The 21,178-nt window shown below is 37.3% G+C and overlaps 2 long non-coding RNA genes across 8 annotated transcripts in view; one reads left to right on the top strand and one right to left on the bottom strand.

Annotated features, from left to right (window-relative positions):
- The window catches only part of LOC309368254, a 237,070-nt gene that overhangs the window by 124,446 nt on the left and 91,446 nt on the right, over positions 1–21,178 (top strand). The window lies entirely within an intron of this gene.
- LOC309368678 lies at positions 15,508–18,689 on the bottom strand. The gene is made up of 2 exons (XR_014167860.1): positions 18,021–18,689; positions 15,508–16,969 (listed from the first exon to the last, which is right to left on the bottom strand). It is a non-coding gene; the product is annotated as an uncharacterized lncRNA (long non-coding RNA).

Genomic DNA, 21,178 nt, shown 5'->3' with positions numbered 1-21,178 from the left:
CAAGCACATTCCAGTAGTCTGCACAAAGGCAATGGAGCAGTTTCGAGGCACTCTCCCCAGAGAGAGATCTTATCTCCTTGTGGCTAAAAGCCTTTAGAATGTTTATTTGTGCTTCAGGCATTCAAAGTTTATAATTTGATATGGAAATTTCAAAGTTGCTGCCGTGGTAGGCTTTGGCAGAGCTCTTCAAATATTTTCTCAGTCAAGTAGGTTTTATTAATAGGCCTTCGTGCCATTATGAAAACACAAGCCATGCAAATAGCCGATATGGATTGCTATAATATGTTTTTGTTTAAATCAAAATGTGATTGAATCTGCATAATGAGACAAATGTCTGGCTGAAGGCAAGGATGCTGAACCTGGTACAAAGGTGGACGTGTGTGGCAGGCTTGCGGAAGCGCTCTGCCGATTGTGTGCTTTACTCCTGTGGGTTTGGGGATGAGGAGGAGGCTGGCACTTGTGCGAGGGTTTGCTGCTGAGTAGCTGTGCCAATTAAAATGTTGAGTAAGCTTGAATGACCTTGTGCTACTAAGCCAGAAACAGGCAAAGCTGGGGCAGAAAGAGTGCATGAGGCAATGCCGTTGTGGAGACATCTGAGCTGACGTTGCTTTCCACCCCTGACAGTTAGTGATATTGCATTTAATCAGTGTGAAGAAAACTGTCCGGGATCAGAACAAGAATAGGATGAAGAAGTATTCAACCCCCTCCCAAATGACCAAGTAAATAAGTAAAAAAAGAGAATGGGATGGGTTACGTTTTATATCCCTAGTCGGGATTCATGGATTTGATGTTCAGCAAATTTTGAACAAATTGTGCATAGATCTTTTCCCACAATAATTTCATCATCCAAAATTTCCCCATAGGTTATGTAATGAATGGTATAGCTTTGATCCTTCTGCAGTAGGTACAGCTTTCCCCATATTCATTTCTTTTTCATGTAACATTTTGCTTCTTAAAAAAACACAACTTGACTCAAAATGTGATATGCATTTGTTTCATGCAAATCCAATCAGCAGAATTTTCCAGTTATCTTCGAGGAAATATGGCTTTAACATTTCACAAACTGGTAGAATCTGGAAAGTAAGAGATGGCAAAGGGTGTTAATTAATCAGTTCCCACAACTAATTTGAAAGTAGTTGCTTCTAAAAACGAAAATAGAAGCAACTTCCCCAAAATTAATTGCAGTATTTGTGTCATTAGCAATAATTGGTGAAATGATTGCCACATTGCTTTATTGTCATAAAATAGTAACAAAATAAATACTGATACTAATAAATGGAAACCTTTTAAGTATGTCCCTTTTAAAATAGTATACTTGAAAACAAGTAATCAAAATGATGGCATTATTCATTTGGGAATTTTAAACTAAGTAACACTACTTAACAGACAAAGAAGAATAGATTTCCAATGATTTTTTTTTCTTTGTACCCTAGTGAAAGTTTGTTTTGTTTTTACTTCTTGGTGCAGATTACTGACAAATACCATGCAATCTTATTCTGAATCAGGTGACCAACCTATGGTATAGATTATCTACTTTTACACATCATATCACTGAATTTCTTTGGCACTACCAGTTGTTTACCCTGAGGAGACTTCAATAGCAAAAAAATCATTATCTAATATTTGCTTGGTCTTTACCAGCTGCCTCCTGCCCTTCTATATTTTCCCCGTTCAGACTTACTAATTTTGCATATAGGTTTGTAGGGTGGATTTTCCACTCCAACTTTATTATAGATGGCAATTTTCTTTTAGAATTTATAGTTCTTATACAGCCTTTTATTTGTTTTATAGGAACACAGGAAGCAATCTTATGCCACATCAGGTCAAAACAGCTCAGTTTTGTTGACACTGACTGGCAGCAGCTCTCCAGGGCTTCAGAGTGAAGTCTTTTCCTAGCCCTACCAGGAGAAGTCAGGAATTGAACATGGGGTGTTTTGAACGTAAAGTTGATGCTCTGCATAAGCCACAGCTCCTCTGCTGTTCTTGCTTCTTTTCCTCCTGACACTGGGTGGGGGAATTTGACTCTAATTCAGGCATGGCACTTCAGAACTGCACAGGTGACATTATGCATTGTCTGCCCATTTTAAAAGTTCCTGAGGACTATAACAGGAGAACTGGTGCATATAAACATACACCCATCCCCAACACTGCATCAATGACACACAACTCATGTGACTCAAGTGCACATTGATATGAATATTGACCATTATAGCTGAACAAAAGTACTATGTTCAGAGGTAGCCTACGCTTCCCACAATTGTCATGATGCCCCTTGTGGATGGATCTCCCAAATGGAGCTGGCTGGTCCTGGTTTGGGGTGGGGTGGGGGTCGAAATCTGCCATATTAGATACGTGTTTGATTTGATCCAACCTAATACTGTTTTCCAACTTCTTAAAAAGTTTAACTTGAATATATCTGTTTTGTTAAAGTCTGTATTTTATTATTGCTAGGCTTAAAGCAAAAGTTCTGTATTATTAATAACATTTTCCAACATGAAAACATCTATTGTCAAAAACTGATTTATTTAAGTGACAATACTCTGTGATGCAGACTTAAGTCATCTTACTTTCTCATTGTTGTCAACATATTATTCTGGTACTGGTGGAAAAAACTTAACAGAGAAAAGCATTTATCGTGCATGCAACTGTTGCAATTCTAGCTGTTAATAAATTAGAAAACTGGAAAAGTTGATAGCTAATTCATTTTTCTGTACTTTGTTAAGAAGAAAGGATCTGATTGAGCTAGTAAAAGGTCATTTACAACTTCAACTTCATATTGCCCCTGGGAAATAACTAGCTCCCACTAATCAACACCTAATCTCCATATTTGTGGAACTCTGCCTATCAAAGTGCATCCTTACCTTTATAAATGCAAAGTGATGGAAGAGAGAAATGTCATAGTAACCCAACTGTCATTCCTGGCAATGGTATCCCAAATGAGTGTTGAACAAAGGTGCTAGAAGCAGATCACTTTTTGATCTGTTTCCCCCTGCAGGTGCTGTTTGCAGCTGTCAGAACAAGACTCAGTTGGAAAGCAGTGTGAAGTGGAAAGGGTTAAACCTCCTTCACCCCAACCTTCCCTGCGCTGTGCCCAGTCTCGATTAGTGCCCACTTTGATTGCTTTTGCTGGAAAAGGGCAGTGGTGAGGTGTAAGCACACTTAATATAGTGTGCAGTTTAACTCCTACTTGATCACTTGTGCTAAGAACCATCTCCGTGTTACTTCGGTAGCAAAATATTTGCATGTTAGACGAAATCTTACTTGCTGTTCACATACTAAACATTTTTTCTTAAGTATGTTTGAGCTGGTTGGCTAGCCATCGATTTATGTACACTTATCTGAAAATCTGAAATATATAATTGGGGTAATAGTTAAAGGCAGCATAATATTTTTATATTTATATAAATATATACCGGTAGTTTAGAAGTGAATAATTCCTGCGTACACAGTGAGATTATTAAAAATATGGCCACAGTGGAAAAATGCAAAATAATGTTGAAAAGGATAGGAGAAGGGGGAACCAGCATATCATAGTGACCAGATGAAAAAAACTACGAGTGCAATTGACCAAAATGTCCACTTTTAGTTGTCTTCTCTCCTTTTTTTATTGTTGATTCGCTTGGTAACGCTAAAGATTTTCAAGAAAAGGCTGGATTATAACTGTGTCAGCCTTTGCATTTTGCACATTGATGAGGTTATCAATAATGCATTGGAGAGCTTAGGAACCTTGTATACAAGGAAATCACAGCTGGTCTGGGTTTATTGTGAAACTTGCAAAATTGAGCAGAGAGGTCATATCAGCGACTTGTCACACAATCAGACACAGCTGGAAAGGAATTGGGAAAGGGAGGTGGGAATGGGTGGAGTTACTCTGGAAGCAACAGAATTTGTGGGTTCTCTCTTTTGTCAGTAACATAACCCTTCAGAATGGGCATGGCTAATGTTGTTTGCATTGACTTCTTGGCCTCTTCTAATGTAAAAGTGTTATTGTTTTCCTGACAATTTTATTCATATACTAACAGCTTGCATGCTTGGCAACAGTGTTCAAATGCCATGCTTAGTGTTTCTGGTCACGATGATGGCTGGGAGTAATAGAGAAGGGAGAATAAGTGAGTGTGGAAATGCAAAGTTGTCTCATGTTTCATTTTATCGATCTAATTCTGGTGTCATTCAATTAAGAGAAAAAGTGATGGATAGGCTGCATAGATTCCCACTTTGCTCACCAAGCACTCCAGAGAAAGCAGTTTTGAACTGATGAGTGTTGGGAGGGGATGAAGGAGGAAGACAAATCAAAGATACTATGTGATCTGAATGAGAGATTAAAGATGTTTTAAAACAATTCTGAATAGCAATATCTGCTGAGTTGGCATTTGTCTCTGTCTTACCCATGCCTATCAACAGCAAACACAGCATGTTCAATGCAAGTTTAATTAAACGGGCTACCTGTCCAGCCATATAGACGAGCGCCTTTGGCTAGAAGATGTAAGATTATTTTAAAAATAAGAAAGGGGAAAGATGGAGGGAGGGAGAAGGGGAGAGAGAGAATAATGCACCTGAAGATATCATTTGTCTAATGATATCCATTCAGATATTGTCAGCAGTTTTAAAGGTGTTATAAATAGAAAGCTAACTAATTGAAACATCTGTAATTTCAGTGAAGCTGTTCTTTTTTGTTAAGTTGTCTAATATAGCTTGCAGAGATACTCATCAATAGCTATCTATAGACTTTTAAAAACTGTTTTTCTATTAATGGACTACTTCAAGGTTCATCATATTTCATTTCTTCACAATAATGAAGCTATTCAAGTCTACTGACAGCTTGACTACCTAGAGATAGTAACTCTTTTCAGACACAAGTAGAATGTACATGTGGATAAGGATGAACGTGAATTCACCGCAGGTTCCATTTCTGCCACCTGCCCCACCTGTCAACTTCTTCAAGCTCAACCCAAACATTTGTAAAGGGATACCTATTAGAGATTGAAGAATCATTTTGTTACTTTCATGGGTTCATTTTATCCCCATTTCATACTGAAAGACATTCCTATCACCTACATGGTGGCACGGGGGGGGGGGGGGGGACTGTCGTCACGCCACTCCTTGGTGTGTGGAGTACCGCATGGTGCAATTCTCTCCCCGATGCTTTTCAACATCTTTATGCGCCCCCTTGCCCAGCTTGTCCGGAATTTTGGTTTGGGTTGCCATCAGTATGCTGATGACACCCAACTCTTTCTGTTGATGGATGGCCATCCCGGCTCGGCCCCAGACACATTGATCAGATGTTTGGAAGCCTTGGCTGAATGACGTGGGAGCCGGTTGAAGTTAAATCCTTCGAAGACAGAGGTCCTTTGGCTGGGTCAGGACAATATGGGGTTAGAGGGCCAACTCCCATCCCTTGTGGGGGAACAGTTAGTGCCAGCGCCTTCTGTCAAGAGTTTGGGTGTAATATTTGACGCCTCCCTTTCTATGGAGGCACAGGTTACAGCTCCAACAAAGGCGGCATTATTTCATCTCCACCAAGCTAAGCAGTTGGTCCCTTACCTCTCTCACCCTGACCTCGCCACTGTGATCCATGCGATGGTCACGTCCAGGCTTGATTATTGTAGCTCACTCAATGTGGGGCTGCTCTTGAAACTGACCCAGAAACTCCAGCGGGATCACATTCACCCAGTGCTATACCAGCTGCACTGGCTCCCGGTGGAGTACAGGATCAGGTTTAAGGTGCTGGTTTTAACCTTTAAAGCCCTATACGGCCTAGGACCCTCGTACCTACAGGACTGCCTCTCCTGGTATGCCCCACGGAGGACCTTACCGTCTGCAAATAACAACATCCAAAAGATTCTGGGCCCCAGAGAAATCAGACTGGCCTTGACCTGAGCCAGGGCCTTTTCGGCTTTGGCGCCGGCCTGGTGGAACACTCTCTCACAAGAAACAAGGGTCCTGTGGGATTTGACATCTTTCCGCAGGGCCTGCAAGATGGAGCTGTTCTGCCAGGCCTTTGGGCAGGATGAAGTTTGACTTACTTTCCTTTGTATAAAACAAGCCCGTAGGAGGCCCTCAACCCGCTCACAGGTCCTTGTATGATCAGTGGAAACAGTTGGTCCTGGCAAGTATTAACCACTCTTAATTCCAACCTGATAATTGCCACCTGCCCAGATTTTAACTTGTCTGAATTAATTTTAAGATGTATTTTAATTAATTGATGTATGTTTTTATGCATATTGTGTTGTTTTTATGATGTTTGCCGCTCTGAGCCCAGTCTTGGAAGGCGGGATACAAATACATTATTATTATTATTATTATTATTATTATTATTATTACTACTACTACATTTTCGCAGCTAAATGTACATAGGTGCTCCATACAACTGGCCCTTATGACGTGGAACATCTATGTGTATTCAACTGCTTCTGGATGTTCCTTTACAGATGTTTTCATGTATCACTGATGTGCAAATGGCCCTGCTTTCCTTTTTGCAGATGGAAAATATGGGAAGAGAACTAGGGTTTTTCTGTTGGTAGATATTCATCAGTATCTTGCAGTTTGAGATAGCTATATCATAGTCATATCCCTTTCAACTATCAGTGGTCATGCTGGTCAATCAAGAGGCCTGATAGCTCTCTTTCAGTGGGCTTGTAAGGAACAGCAAACTTGCATCTGGAACCATGAATGGGAATGGTGGATATGGAGAGTTGCAAGGGGAAAGTAGTTAGCTGGGGTTAAGCAGAGTTTATTTTACTTTTAGCGTCTGTCTTGCAATTCTCACAACTCACCTCTGAAAACAATTCATGGCAGCCAGGATTTCTAAGCCAGAGTTAGTTGCAGGACAAGTAGCCCAACTTGACTCCTGATTGGAGCTTAGGTTTGCTAAATTTGCTTACCAGTAACTTTCATAATCAGTTTTATTTTCAATATGTATACTCAGGATTCATATTCTTATTATTGTTTTTGACAAATTATTCCCAATTGCACTTTATCTTTAACCCATATGAATCAGAATATCTCATCGTGGTAGAACCTTCCTTCCATACTTAGATTTCTTCTTGTCACTATTAATAAACTCCCAAGCTCTTACTTCTTTTTATAGGCTGAATGCTCTCCAGGTTCAGCTTCTAACCCTCTCCTGCAATTTTAATGGAAGGCCTGCTTCAACCTGCATCTTAATCAAAGTTAGCAATCTTTGACTTGCATGTGTTCATGCTGTCACTTGCCAGAGAAATTCTTGTTTACACCAAATTTTCCCATTGGCAGGTAAAACAGATTAAGCTGCTTTTTCTACCATGTTTTCCTTTTCAGTTTATTTCATCCATTGGGAAAGATATGTGCAAATGGGTCATTAAAAATTACAATATGGAAAGCAAGAACTCTGTATAGTACAAAGATTCTTATTATGGTCAGAGGATATGTAAAAACCGTCTTTGCTTGAGTGTTTTTCAGCAAGGATGGGGATCTTGTGACCTTCCAGATGTTGTTGGACTCCAACATCCATCATACTTAACCATTGGCTGGGGATGATGGGTTTGAAGTCCAACAACTTCTGAAGAGCCACAGGTTTCCCATCCATGGTTTTTGGTGATGTGTTTATCATGAAATAGGAAGTCAGTGAGAGTATTTGCTATGAATATGAAAAATAAGTAATGATCTGCCTTATGAGTATGCAAGTAGGGACCCAGAATGGATGGGACTGGGCAGTTCCAGTAGATGTTACATTGGTACTATTCCCTTGCAGTCCAATACAGTGCAAAAAAGTTGGGTGTGGGGCGGGTGGTAGAGAACATGAAGAGACTGAAAGAAGGCAAACCTAATAAGTAGCCACACCCTTGTGTACTTCTTGAGCTAGATAATATGACTTTCTTAAGGAGGTAGAGGGGAAACTGAATCAGAAATACAGAAATATGGAAAGGCTGTAGTTTAGGAGTAAAGCACCTGCTTTTCATGGAAAATTTCCTACATTCAGTCCCTAGCATCTTCAGTTAGGACGAGGAATTCTCCAGTCTGAAACCCTGAGAGCTGTTTCTACGTGGTATAATACTGAGCAAGACAGACCAATGGTCTGACTCTGTGTAAGGCAGCTTCCTATCTGCCTCTGAGAAAGCATGCTTTCGTATTCAGACCATAGGAATTGGTATTACAGAACTATGGGCTTTCCTCAGGTAAACATACTCTGGAGGTTAGTCTGCATACCATAGTTCTATGTAGCTCTTAAGAACAGAGTTTTCATTTCAATAGAACTATTTTGCAACTGTTTCAGATGCAAGGTTTTTATTTTTAATGTGGGCTGCTGAAACATCTGAGGCTTGAGGGAGACCTTTGCTCCTCCAGTGCCTCTTGCATCTGCTTTCAGATCCAGAAGCTGTGGGAGACAGTGTCAGCCCAGTAGGAAAGCTAAGGGCTATGAGGGACCAACATCTGGTGGCTTGGGCAGCTATTTCCAGGCCAAGAAGGACAGGGTAGGAAATTGCATACAACTTTTCCCGCCATAGTAACAGAAATATCGTTACAATATATTGTAAGCTGTCTTGAGAACTCTGGTAAGCAAGTGGGATATAGATACGCAATATAAATATTCTCAGAGGTGCAAATGGCCGCGGAAGTTCCAAGTTGACTCTTACGGAGTATTGTAGTGATACAGCGATGAACAGCCACATTTATTTACTTACTGTCAGGGTTTTCAACTGTTCTGCTCTCTCCTAGTCCAGAAGCTATAAAATCTGGCAGGGGCAATCACACTGCAATAATCAGTGCACACAGCTGTTCTTCTGATTTAATTGCATGCTTTTTCTAATGTGAAGAAGTATTGTGGGGAACCCAGTCAGGATGGGACCACAACAATCATGATGAAAATCCCCCCAGCAACTATAAACTCCAAAAGGAAAACTGTTTAGCCTATTTTTAATGTGGGCTGCTGAAACATCTGAGGCTTGAGGGAGACCTTTAACTGTTTAGCTATTTGGTTGTGCAGCCGCTGCTGCAACAGTTTATGTTAGGAATAAAACATGCCCAGTTAATGTTTCCATGAAACATCATTTTTTGTTTGGACCAAAGCATCAGGAAGGAAACAAAGTATATTGCATCAGTTGTGTCACTACCATTACTAACTGCCTAATTAGTTTTTAAGGTAAGCTTGTAGATACTTTTCTAGACTACTGGGATCAGATGTGTAAAAAATACAGTGGTACCTCGGGTTACATACGCTTCAGGTTACAGACTCCGCTAACCCAGAAATATTATCTTGGGTTAAGAACTTTGCTTCAGGATGAGAACAGAAATCGTGCTCCGGCGGCATGGCAGCAGCGGGAGGCCCCATTAGCTAAAGTGGTGCTTCAGGTTAAGAACAGTTTCAGGTTAAGAACGGACCTCCAGAGCGAATTAAGTTCTTAAACCGAGGTACCGCTGTATTTCTCATTGAATAAATTGAAAATGTTTGAAAGCGACATGACAGACAGCATTCCTGTAGATACCAGAGCAATGAGAGAATGAATAATTTTGGTAGAAGAATGCAAGAGAGAAGGACCAAGGTGAAACAGCAGAAGACCAGAGAGGAGAAGACAACATTATTTACAGTAGTTTTTGATTAGGATGATCAAGGCACACTCTTTTAGGTACACAATTTTGCTTTTTGGAGTGCTTGGAAAGTATCACAACTCTGTAATGAAAGCACCTCATATGGGATGTTTTTGATAATAGGGAAGAAATGTGTGTATATTATGCAAAAATGTTAGTGAGAAAAAGTCCCTATACTCTTTCAGTAGAGTCAGAGGTGCCTATCCCCCATGTCATACTATGCATATTGAAATAAATTAATTAAATGCAACTAAACTGTGACTGCTTGTGAATGCATATTAAGAAACCATAACCTTTAAAAGATGTTATAAGAAGTCTGGACTTTCTGTAACAACCTATCATCCCATCAATGGAATGTACTTAAAAATCCTGCATTACTGGAAGGCATGGCAAGCTATTCTAGCTATTTATATACATCAAAAGTGTTAAGAGATTTGTTTTCCTTTACCATTCTCTAATAACCCCTGAAATTAAACTTTCATAATCTTTATTCAAATAAGGCCAAGACAACAATAGTAAACCTCATAAAAGGGATTTATGAATTAAGGAAAGATCTCTCCAAACCTTTAAGGTTCTTACATTACATTCAGCTAAATGTCTGAAGAGAATGTGTGTCAAAGTTTTTGAGCAAACTCTTATCTTCCTGGTCTAACCATTTTCACCTTTTATGAATATTTTTACCTTCCTTTAAATTGTTACACCATGGGAATTTGTGAGCTTTTTGCTGTTAGACAAGGGAAAATATGTTATTTTGCGTCCCTCTATTTACATTGGCTGCTAGGAAATTAAGAGCTAAATGTCTTTTATCTTTGTTATGGCTCATAATTAAACGAATAAAATTGCTGCTGCTGCTACTACTATCCTTCAGTTCACAGTTTAGAACATAACTCTAGCCATACAATGTAAGAAAATGTAATTATTTTCCCCCACAACCTGAAATATATAGGATCCAATTTACTATTTTGTAGTAGGCTACTCAAGTGGGAGAAGCATTTATAACATTTCTTGTGCAATTTTCCCTCCTTGTTTGCTGAAATGTTTTCCTCATAAAACATAATATTAAACCTCTACTTAGTATTCTGTGAAAGTGAAGGGATATGATACTGTACAACAGCAGAAGACCAGAGAGGAGAAGACAACATTATTTACAGTAGTTTTTGATTAGGATGATCAAGGCACACTCTTTTAGGTACACAATTTTGCTTTTTGGAGTGCTTGGAAAGTATCACAACTCTGTAATGAAAGCACCTCATATGGGATGTTTTTGATAATAGGGAAGAAATGTGTGTATATTATGCAAAAATGTTAGTGAGAAAAAGTCCCTATACTCTTTCAGTAGAGTCAGAGGTGCCTATCCCCCATGTCATACTATGCATATTGAAATAAATTAATTAAATGCAACTAAACTGTGACTGCTTGTGAATGCATATTAAGAAACCATAACCTTTAAAAGATGTTATAAGAAGTCTGGACTTTCTGTAACAACCTATCATCCCATCAATGGAATGTACTTAAAAATCCTGCATTACTGGAAGGCATGGCAAGCTATTCTAGCTATTTATATACATCAAAAGTGTTAAGAGATTTGTTTTCCTTTACCATTCTCTAATAACCCCTGAAATTAAACTTTCATAATCTTTATTCAAATAAGGCCAAGACAACAATAGTAAACCTCATAAAAGGGATTTATGAATTAAGGAAAGATCTCTCCAAACCTTTAAGGTTCTTACATTACATTCAGCTAAATGTCTGAAGAGAATGTGTGTCAAAGTTTTTGAGCAAACTCTTATCTTCCTGGTCTAACCATTTTCACCTTTTATGAATATTTTTACCTTCCTTTAAATTGTTACACCATGGGAATTTGTGAGCTTTTTGCTGTTAGACAAGGGAAAATATGTTATTTTGCGTCCCTCTATTTACATTGGCTGCTAGGAAATTAAGAGCTAAATGTCTTTTATCTTTGTTATGGCTCATAATTAAACGAATAAAATTGCTGCTGCTGCTACTACTATCCTTCAGTTCACAGTTTAGAACATAACTCTATCCATACAATGTAAGAAAATGTAATTATTTTCCCCCACAACCTGAAATATATAGGATCCAATTTACTATTTTGTAGTAGGCTACTCAAGTGGGAGAAGCATTTATAACATTTCTTGTGCAATTTTCCCTCCTTGTTTGCTGAAATGTTTTCCTCATAAAACATAATATTAAACCTCTACTTAGTATTCTGTGAAAGTGAAGGGATATGATACTGTACAAGGAACTGGAATAGACCATATGATGAATCTTTTTGAGGGCTGGAGCTCAGTGGCAAAGCAAATGTTTTGTATGCAGAAGGTCACAATTTCAGTCTAGCATCTGCAGGTAAAGATAGGAAGGATTCCTTTCTGATATCCAAGATTCCTGGTGCCAGTCAGGACAGATTGTAAGGAGCTAGATGGACCAAGGGTTTGACACAGTATAAGACAACCTACTATTTCCCTCTCATTTTGATGTTGTAGGGGAAATTCTGTATATTTGAACCCAACAAGAAACAGTATTGGTAGTGAGCAGATGAGTTTAAGATTTGACGATGAAATAAATATTTACAAATAAAACTCAGGAGAGCTTAGCTCTTGGAAATTCTGTAGGCAATTATGAACTCATGCCACAGATAAAGGTTTCTGACGGTATTCAAAGACAGTGTCTCTTTCCTGATGGATTTTATTTAGCGGCCACATCCACAGGTCCAAATTCAAGTTTCAGCTTTAATAAAATTGACAATACCTCTGTAGCATCATAGATGTGAAGTTATTCACTGTGGTGAGAGCTTTCATAGGTAGCATTAGATTCACAAAGTAGACTAAGACAGTGGTAGACAAAATGTATACCAGTGACACTGTTGGAGGCCAAGTGTTTGGTCTTGCCACTCAACAGGACAATACTAATTGGCTGTGTCTTGACTAATGTGTGGTAATCCGTTAATAGGAACAATTACCCAATAAGAACAATTACCCAAAATGAATATTCTCCCCAGTCTGAGGGCAGAGGGATTCAGGATCTTTGCCTCCAATCAAATGCAGAGACTTTTCAACCTGCTTTAAAGATGGCATAATATTCAATCACATACTGCTGATCTCACCTGTGTTTCAGCCCCGATTGTGACTTTTCATTATAGGATTGAAAATTCCTTATTTTTGAATATTTTTTATTTCTTGAATATTTAATCTAGCGTGCATCCATATAAATGCATTAAGTACTTGCAATGACAAAAGGGCAGAAGTAACAACTGCTTTTGTACCCTCAACTCAGGAAAGAAATCTTAGCATTATTGTGTAGATGGCTTCCTAAATGCATTGATGTGAACAGAATTTCTATCGATTATTAGGAACTGTCTAAATTATAACATAGAAACCTTCATAATTACAGTATGTAACTCAGTGTTGCAACCAGACCTTGAGGCGGACTAACTACATGATTCTCAACATTCTGCCTTAAGAAGGAAACAAGACAACTACAAAATCTTGCAACAATTATACTGCAGGTCTGGAATGTCTTCCACATAGAAGATGGGGAAAGTATACGGATTCGTATTAGAAAGACTGAGGATGTTACAGTGATGTACAAAACTGAACTGGGAATCATATTTTATATAACACTAGAATGTTAGAACATTTTAAGGAAGTCAATAGGCAACAGATCAGGCACAGACACACAAAGTATTTTCTACACACACAGCTCAAACCAGACCTGATTGCCTTCCTCTCACCATGGCCCTTAAAAGTGGGTGCTTGGTTGGCAACATGTGCCAACAATCATTCGGTGATCATTGCTGCTCCTTGTTTAGAATCCAAAGGCTTGTGATGCAGTTGGCACCAGTTTTTCTTCTTTTCGGCATTAACCCCACCACCACCTTTTCGTACCTGTTTGTGTTAAGTAGTTGTGTGACATGACAGTCAAATAGTTGTGTGTTTTTATCAGAGTGAGCGAGGAGTTGAGAGATAAGGGGTGAAGGACAGTGCTGGATTGAACCCTGTGGAGGCCCCTAGGCAGTTGAATATGTTTATGATTTTGCCAACCAACATTTTTAATAAACAATTTTATTTCAAGTTTAAATCAATATTAAATCAATATTATTTTGATCCGTTATCATGGGCCCCCTAAAAGGTGTGGGGTCCATGGCCTACTCCGCCCATTTGGTAATCTGACACTAGTGAAAGAGGAGAGGAATGATGACTGAAGAAATAAAAAGTGGGGAGAGGAAGATGGTGGAGTACAAAGAGATGTGCATGATGGGGAAGGAGAGAATACAGCTAATATTGAAGAGTCACAGAGCAAACTATGATGGTGCAAAGGGCCAAAGAAAAGACAAAAGATGAACAGAGAAGCAGCACATGAGGGAGACACAGAGGGCACAAGCAGCCTGTGGAACTTCAGACAAAAATAGCAGGGCTACAAGATTCAGAGATGGGGGTCCAGAGAGACCTGGGGTGGGGAAGGGGGGTAACTGATAAAAGAGAGTGCAAACGTGTGGTGGCACCCCCCCCCCGAAAAACAGTGCTTGTGCCATGATGTATAAAGAGAGAAGGATGTGGGGGAGGGGGTGAAGTGTGTGAGTTTCAGATGTGCAGGGACATTAGACTGTGTTATGGTGCAAAAAGAGTTAATGGATAATGGTTCAAAAAGAACTAAAATCATGTTTAAAACCCTAGCAAAAATACTCAATAAAAATGTTCGTAACATGAGCAATTTGAGTTGTGTTCTGCTCAGGACTGACCACTGGAATTCAAAACTGCAAATCGGACGATGGTCAGGTCCAAATAGCCAGGTCCAGTAAAGAATTACAGTATCATTTGCTCTACTACAGGAAGCCAGGCTGCAGTCCTCTTTGCTAAATCTGCTACTTGGGCTGCAATCCTATTAACACTTACTTGGGAGTAAGGTTCGTTGATCTTAGTGGGGCTTATTCTGAATAGACATGCAAAGTATTATGCTGTTACTGTGTGCCTGAACCTACATTCCTCCTGGATGAACAAAATGTGCTTCTTTGCAGTGCAGACACGGACCAGCTCAATCACACTTATTAGCAATACATAATGGCCAGATTACTGAGACCGTTTTCAGACTTATTCAGTCCCCCTTCCCAGTTTTTGGTGGAAATCATATTTTCATGTGAACGCACACATGTCTACATCTAAAACAATGGAAAACTATGAAATATTATGGGATATACTGAGTGTTTGCTTTGGACAGACTCTTATATACAGTACGAAAGAGTTATTAATGTTAAAGTGAGCTTTAAAATTCCTTTTTCAATAGTTTTGTTGATATTCAGCTAGAATTAGCTAAAATCCAATTATATTAGTTTTTAAGCTAGCTGTGAACTAATTAGGAATAATTTTATAATGCACAACAAAGTAATTGTAGAAATAAGTTGTTTTTTTTAAAAAAAGATATGTATTGTCCTTGGGTGTTGTGTTGCATTATACTTTAAATAGAATGGACTGTGTGATGGTAATGTTACTTTAACAGATTGATCTGTATTTGTAAGTTGGGCAGAGAGAAACTTTCACAATGTGATTCTTACAGAATTCTTTATGCAGGATAAAAAGATAATATATTCTGTTGTTTACGTGGAAATTGATAATGACTGTGATATAGAATTCCTAAAACATTTGTAATCTTGATTAGAACATTTATATTACTTTCTAAATTACAGTGAGTAGTATCCCACACAAATTAATGCTTACATGAAATTGTGTCTTTGAACTAAGAGACGAGTAGGTTTATGCCATCACTGAAGGTGATTATGAATATCAGTTGTTAAAAAACAGTATATAATTGTCAAAAACTTTATGAGGATTGTTTTTTGAGCATGTTATGAAGATTAATTGTTGCCAAGTAATGAGGAAAAAAATTACAAATATTAGTCAAAAGTGAAAATAAATTGACCCACTGGAGTTAAGAAAAAACTGAATTTTATTTTCAATTCAACATCACCCATCATGAAGGAAATGCATAAAGCTAGAAAGGTTTAATGTTTTTCTCCATCTCACAGCAGTTAACTTAGGAAGAGGTCACAGAGCTTTCTTTCTTTTAGTGGGCAGCACAAGTTATTCTTATATTTTGGATGGAGAGTTGAGAGGCCCATGCCATGAATTATCTGATTTGTAAATTCCATCACCTTGTTCCGGACTGTGAGAAGATAAAAAGGCACATACCACTGGTTCTTCAGCCAGTCTCAGACTTTTTCCTTTTCTTTTTTTGGTCTTGAATTTAGTTTCTGTTTGGGTAAAACAGTTTGCCGTAATGAAGCAAAACAAAAGAGGCTCTCACACACTTTGGATTGCCAGTGTTTCTCTGTTGTAGCTTCTAAGAGCTGCCTATTCTTCCCGGCCCACTTGATATCCTGCAGGTTGTGGCAGAACAATTCACAGGAAAAGCTTACACATTGAGCTTGCACGCTTCTTGACTCCATTCTAAACCCTTTGTTCACACCAGGGTGGCATTTTTTCACACAGCATGTGGCAGATTTGACTCCTCTCCAGCTTGTCTTATAAAATCAAAGTCTTCTTTAAAAAAAGATGGAGAGTGCGGCTCCTAGCCTCATCGAATCAAAATAGTTTTAATTAAAGATGTTTAAATTGCTCTGCTGAAATTGTAATAACCATATAGCAACAAAGGGTCAAGGGAAATAACGCAAACAGTCTTTAAACAAAAATGTTCACACTTCAAACAATGAACTAAACACTCGTTTCATATTTACTAACATAGCCAATTAATTGCAGAAAATATGCATTCTGAATTGTTATTAGCATGCAGGGCTACTATACAATAATGTAGTATTTAAAATAATATTGTTTTTTAGACTACAGTATTTTTTTTTAATGAGATGTTGATCTACAATGCTGTTATGCAACCTAGCTAAGATATAGTGGCATCAAATTTTACTATGTAATATGAATTTGTATGGTTAGTATAACATTCTGTTTTGTGAAACACTTTATTCAGATGCAATGATTTGCTACTAAGATTGCAGCTTTTAATGTTTTGTTTCATTAAACATAACTTGATAAAAATGAATAGTGTAGTCACAGTTTTCTAAAAGATACTATCTTAAGATTTAAATTGGAACCTTCTATTTTAGAATCTTCATGGCAGCTAAATATTTAAAGTAAATATTCTAATAAGGGTTCAGTGAAGCATATAATTACTAAAATTCAAAATGAAATAAAAATGGCTGTACTCAGTTCTTTTTCTTTAATACGTACTCTGAAATTGACACAGATGGACATTTTGTATGAAACAATTGTTTTCAGCTTATTTGTCTTTTGAGTTGACGCCTCTTGCTCTGTACTCACCATGATAAAATAGCTTGCATTTCACTATTTCTTTTCATCCTTGCGTATTCTATGAGAAAGGGCTGCAGAAATGTTGAATTATGCCATGGCTGTTATTAAAAGGGATATAGGCAGTTTGATATTATAGATATTTGAAAGTAGTGCTTGAATATTATCGTATATATTGTTCTGAATAGTTTTTTGTAGTGACAGATTATAGAATGACATTTTTTCTTGGTAAAAAAATTAGGGGATGTAACTCAATGGACAGCATCTTCCTTCAGATGTCTGGACTAATATTAATTCAAATGTTAATTTAATCTTCAATAATCTTATATGTGGGAAACAAGTTGCTAAAATGTGTAGCATGCTGTTCAGAACTGAAACTGTGTGGCATGTCATTAAGTATGAAACAAGTAAAGATAGAACTATACTATAAAACATTTATTATTTAAAACATTTCTTATTTCGATTAAGAAACCATTTTTCATCCTTATAGCCATTTAGAAGTATTTTATAATGTATGCAATAATGAAGAAAACCTATAACAAGAATCTAATGTGTGCTTTCGCCCTAAACTGTTTTGGGGTATTACCATTCAAGATTCTCTGTATTCTGTTTTAGCTTAAATAATATCTTGCTACATTGTTTTGTGGCAAAACTGCAGCTTGAAGTGACAATGACAAACATATAAAATGCACCTATTTGTTAATCAAGACATATTTGCATCAAAGAAAATGAAAATGTAGAAAAAGCAATGGTTTATTATGTTTACTTGTTAAATAACTATGATCATAATAAGTAATTAATTTCCTCAAAATGTACTTTAAAAAAGAGGGAAGTGAAATAAGCAAAAGAGAATATTAAAATGAATTAGTTAAACAATTTACAGTTTAAACCATTTCCCCCTGAAAATTCCAAAAATGCACGTAAAATAAATATGTAGTTATCGGTATATAATGTGTTTTGGTTCTAATACATTTGCCTATATCTGGTAAAACAATTATTCTAGTAAGCATTTTCTAATTTTAACTTCTCCAGCATCTGATAAAGCAAAGTATAGCAGGAAGATTAACAAATGAAGTTCTATGAAGCCAGATAAGTTTAGTAAGTGTATTAAAATAAGGTACCTACTTTCACAGAACAAATTTACTGAAGAAATAGCGTGATCTCATTTCATTTAAGGTTCTGTCAAATGAAGAAGAAATATAAGACAAACATTCATCATTATCCACTCCAGAAAATCCCAGCTCATATTGCTTTGCATTGACTGTTTCTCTTCAGACTTTCTTCAAGTTAGCACTTCTTCCAGTACGGAGAAATCCAAAATCTTCAGCAAAATCCTATTTAGGTTTACAGTGCCTTTCCAGTTTGTGGCCTGTCCTTATATTATTGGAATCAAAGTATACTGTCTCTTCTAAAATTCTCCTTGGAGTAATCCTCTTCTATTTAAGTCTGGATGAAAAGAGTATTCATTGTGAATTATGTTTCATCTGTCACAATAACCTTCTTTATTCTTTAGTGCACCTCCCCTTTGCCTTTGGCAATTAGAGAAAATAGGTATGTCTTCCAAGTACAGAGAAACTGATATCTCAAAACATACACAGATACTGATGTCATATATAGACAGTTCTTGCTAAGCAGCAGTCTGAAGAATATATAAGCCCTTTTTGATTCCGAATTTTATTAGACCGGAGTAGAGGCAAGCATACTTTACAATGAACAGATCCTGATAGTTGTCAGGGGGTTAACTTTCCCGTCCTTTTTTTGACAGCCAGTGGTCATAGAGATTTGGTCACAGTATTTGAGGATGAGCAAAACATGATTATCAACAGATTTCAGAATACGTCACTTTATGTGCTTTGGGCACTGAAGATTGTTGGTCTGTTTTCCTTTTTAAATTAAATATATTTGAATGCTTGGTTTGATTTCGAAACATTTATACATAACTTTCACAGGGTTTGTCTTTCTCTCCCCCCCACCTCTTATGAAATATATTCTTTCAAATAAAAAATATGTTTGGTAGGCATTTTACTGAAGAGGGAACATTTCCATTATTTTCAGATCAAAGTTTCATTGACTTTGTGTTGAGAGAGATTAAGCTATAGTTCTCTTTTTTTACACATTTGTGAAAAATGATTTTTTTCTTCCATTTTAAAAAAGGTAACACTTTTTCTTACTTTGTCTCTCTGAATGTGAGATGTGCTTCATTTATTTCTTCATTGAATTAGCTTTATTACTTGTAGTAGTAATCAAAGCACCAACAGTGTGATTTTAACACACTTTGGACTGCTCACGATCACTCAGTTTTTACAGCCTTAAATCATTGATATCCAAGTACTGTGCTGAGGAGTGAACCTTAACTATGACTATGTGGAAGAAAATGACTTTAAAAGCTGAGGAGAAGAAAGGTGATGGTTGACGTAGCCTGAGAATAACGATTGTGGTTGTACAGAAGAAGCATAACATCAATATGTAACTGGATAAAATAAATGAGAAACAGATATCTAATGAAGAACACTACTTGGGAGTAAAGGAAACAGTTTGGCCCTTTGCACAGGTTTGGGCTCAAAACTGCTTGCTAAGCTATCTATTTCACACATGCAACGACAGAAGGTTCGATATTCATTCGATCGATGAGTGAAAAGGCACAATGGCAAAATCAGACGGACTTCTTTTCAAATACAGATCTCCAATGTCCCCCCACAGTCTGCAGTTGCACGGCTGGTGGTGTGGCACAGACGGAGCAAGGGTTACATCAAGGCTGTTCTCTGGACCGTGCAAACAGTCTAGACCGATGACCTGCAGCATCATGCCCTTTGAAGAAGAGACAAGTTCGGTCACGACGGAGAAAAATCAAGGCGTACCTCTTTTAACAATAGGGAGCAGCTCGTGGCTGCAAGGAGGTAAGGAGGGGTAAGGCAAAAAAAAATGAAAGAAAGAAAGAAAAAGAAAGAAGGAAGAAGCATCTGCTTCCATGGTTACAGGCCAACTATGAGAACCTTGCTTTTAAGAGAGATGGTTCTCATGCTCCCTCACAGCCCATGTCATGCATTATAAGCAAAGGCAGGTTGAGCTGAAATCCGCATAGATATTTCAGAGTAAAATGATACGCGAGCACATGGCTCTTAGCAAAAAAAAAAAAAAGTCACATGACTTAAGAAGCAGGCTTGTGCTGTTTCAAATAGAGGACTTCTTTTTTCCTTACCCAAGAGTAGATGGAGAAGAGTGTTTGTACAAAACAAACATTCATATGATATGTAATATTTTCAGTGTTCTTATTCTCTTAACTGAGAAAAGGTCAAGGGTTAAGGGTTTTTTGTGTGTGAAAGGGCCACAAGCCCTTTTGTTAAGAAAGCTTTAGTGAATGCCTAATAAGATTTTGCTTTTCTTTCAATCTAAACTATTATTATAAGTTTGATGAGCATGAAAATACTTAATCTCTACCACTCTGAATGGATTTTTTAAAAAAGATTTTTTTATTATTCAGAATGGGGGTAGTTTCGTAATGTTTACTTGACCAAAACATATTCAGTTTATTTACTTATTTTGTCAACCTTGATGTTCCTAAAACGGTTTGCAGAATGGATACAGCATTGTTTTAATTGCTTTAAATCTACAGTTAATGGTTTTTCTTTTTATAAAGAAAATGTAAATGTTTTTTTCTCCAGAATAAGGTATATATTTTTGGACAGCCATGTGTGAGTGATAACAGTACGTTCATTTAAAATATTAACTATTTTTTACCCTTGTGGTATCTGAAGCTGTACTAGAACACCGTTAGCAAAATATTATTTTAATTAAGCATCTAATTATTTCTGTGGAGTCACACAACTGGGAAAATGACTTGGTTACCAAAACCTGTAAGCTCATGTTTATAATACGGAAATATTTGTGTTGGATAATATATAATATATTGGATAATATAGATTGTATTGAGTATCTATAAAGTTTGTACAAATATGTTGTTTTTTGTTCATGACAGTGTTTCATTGAATGCATAATTATAGAATTTAAATTAAGGTGATTAATATTTAGTAAAACACTATCATTTCTCAAGATACATTATAAAGTATTATAACTGGGAGCTCCATGGTGTGTGTTTGAAAGGAAGAATGCTTGGATGGCAATACAGTTAGTTGAATAGTGATAATGCCATGTTTTTCAAGGAGAGGGGGAGTCTTTTAGTATATCATTTGGAACAGGAGGAAGTAAGAGGACTGGACAAAACAAATATATCCAAACACTTAGGAGAAATCTAAGTGTAACATAAATGTTAACAATTGTCATGT

The sequence above is a fragment of the Podarcis melisellensis genome (genome assembly GCF_964234715.1).
Source record: "Podarcis melisellensis genome assembly, chromosome: 4".
NCBI classification, from domain to species: Eukaryota; Metazoa; Chordata; class Lepidosauria; order Squamata; family Lacertidae; genus Podarcis; species Podarcis melisellensis.
This window is presented reverse-complemented; position numbering and strand designations above follow the sequence as displayed.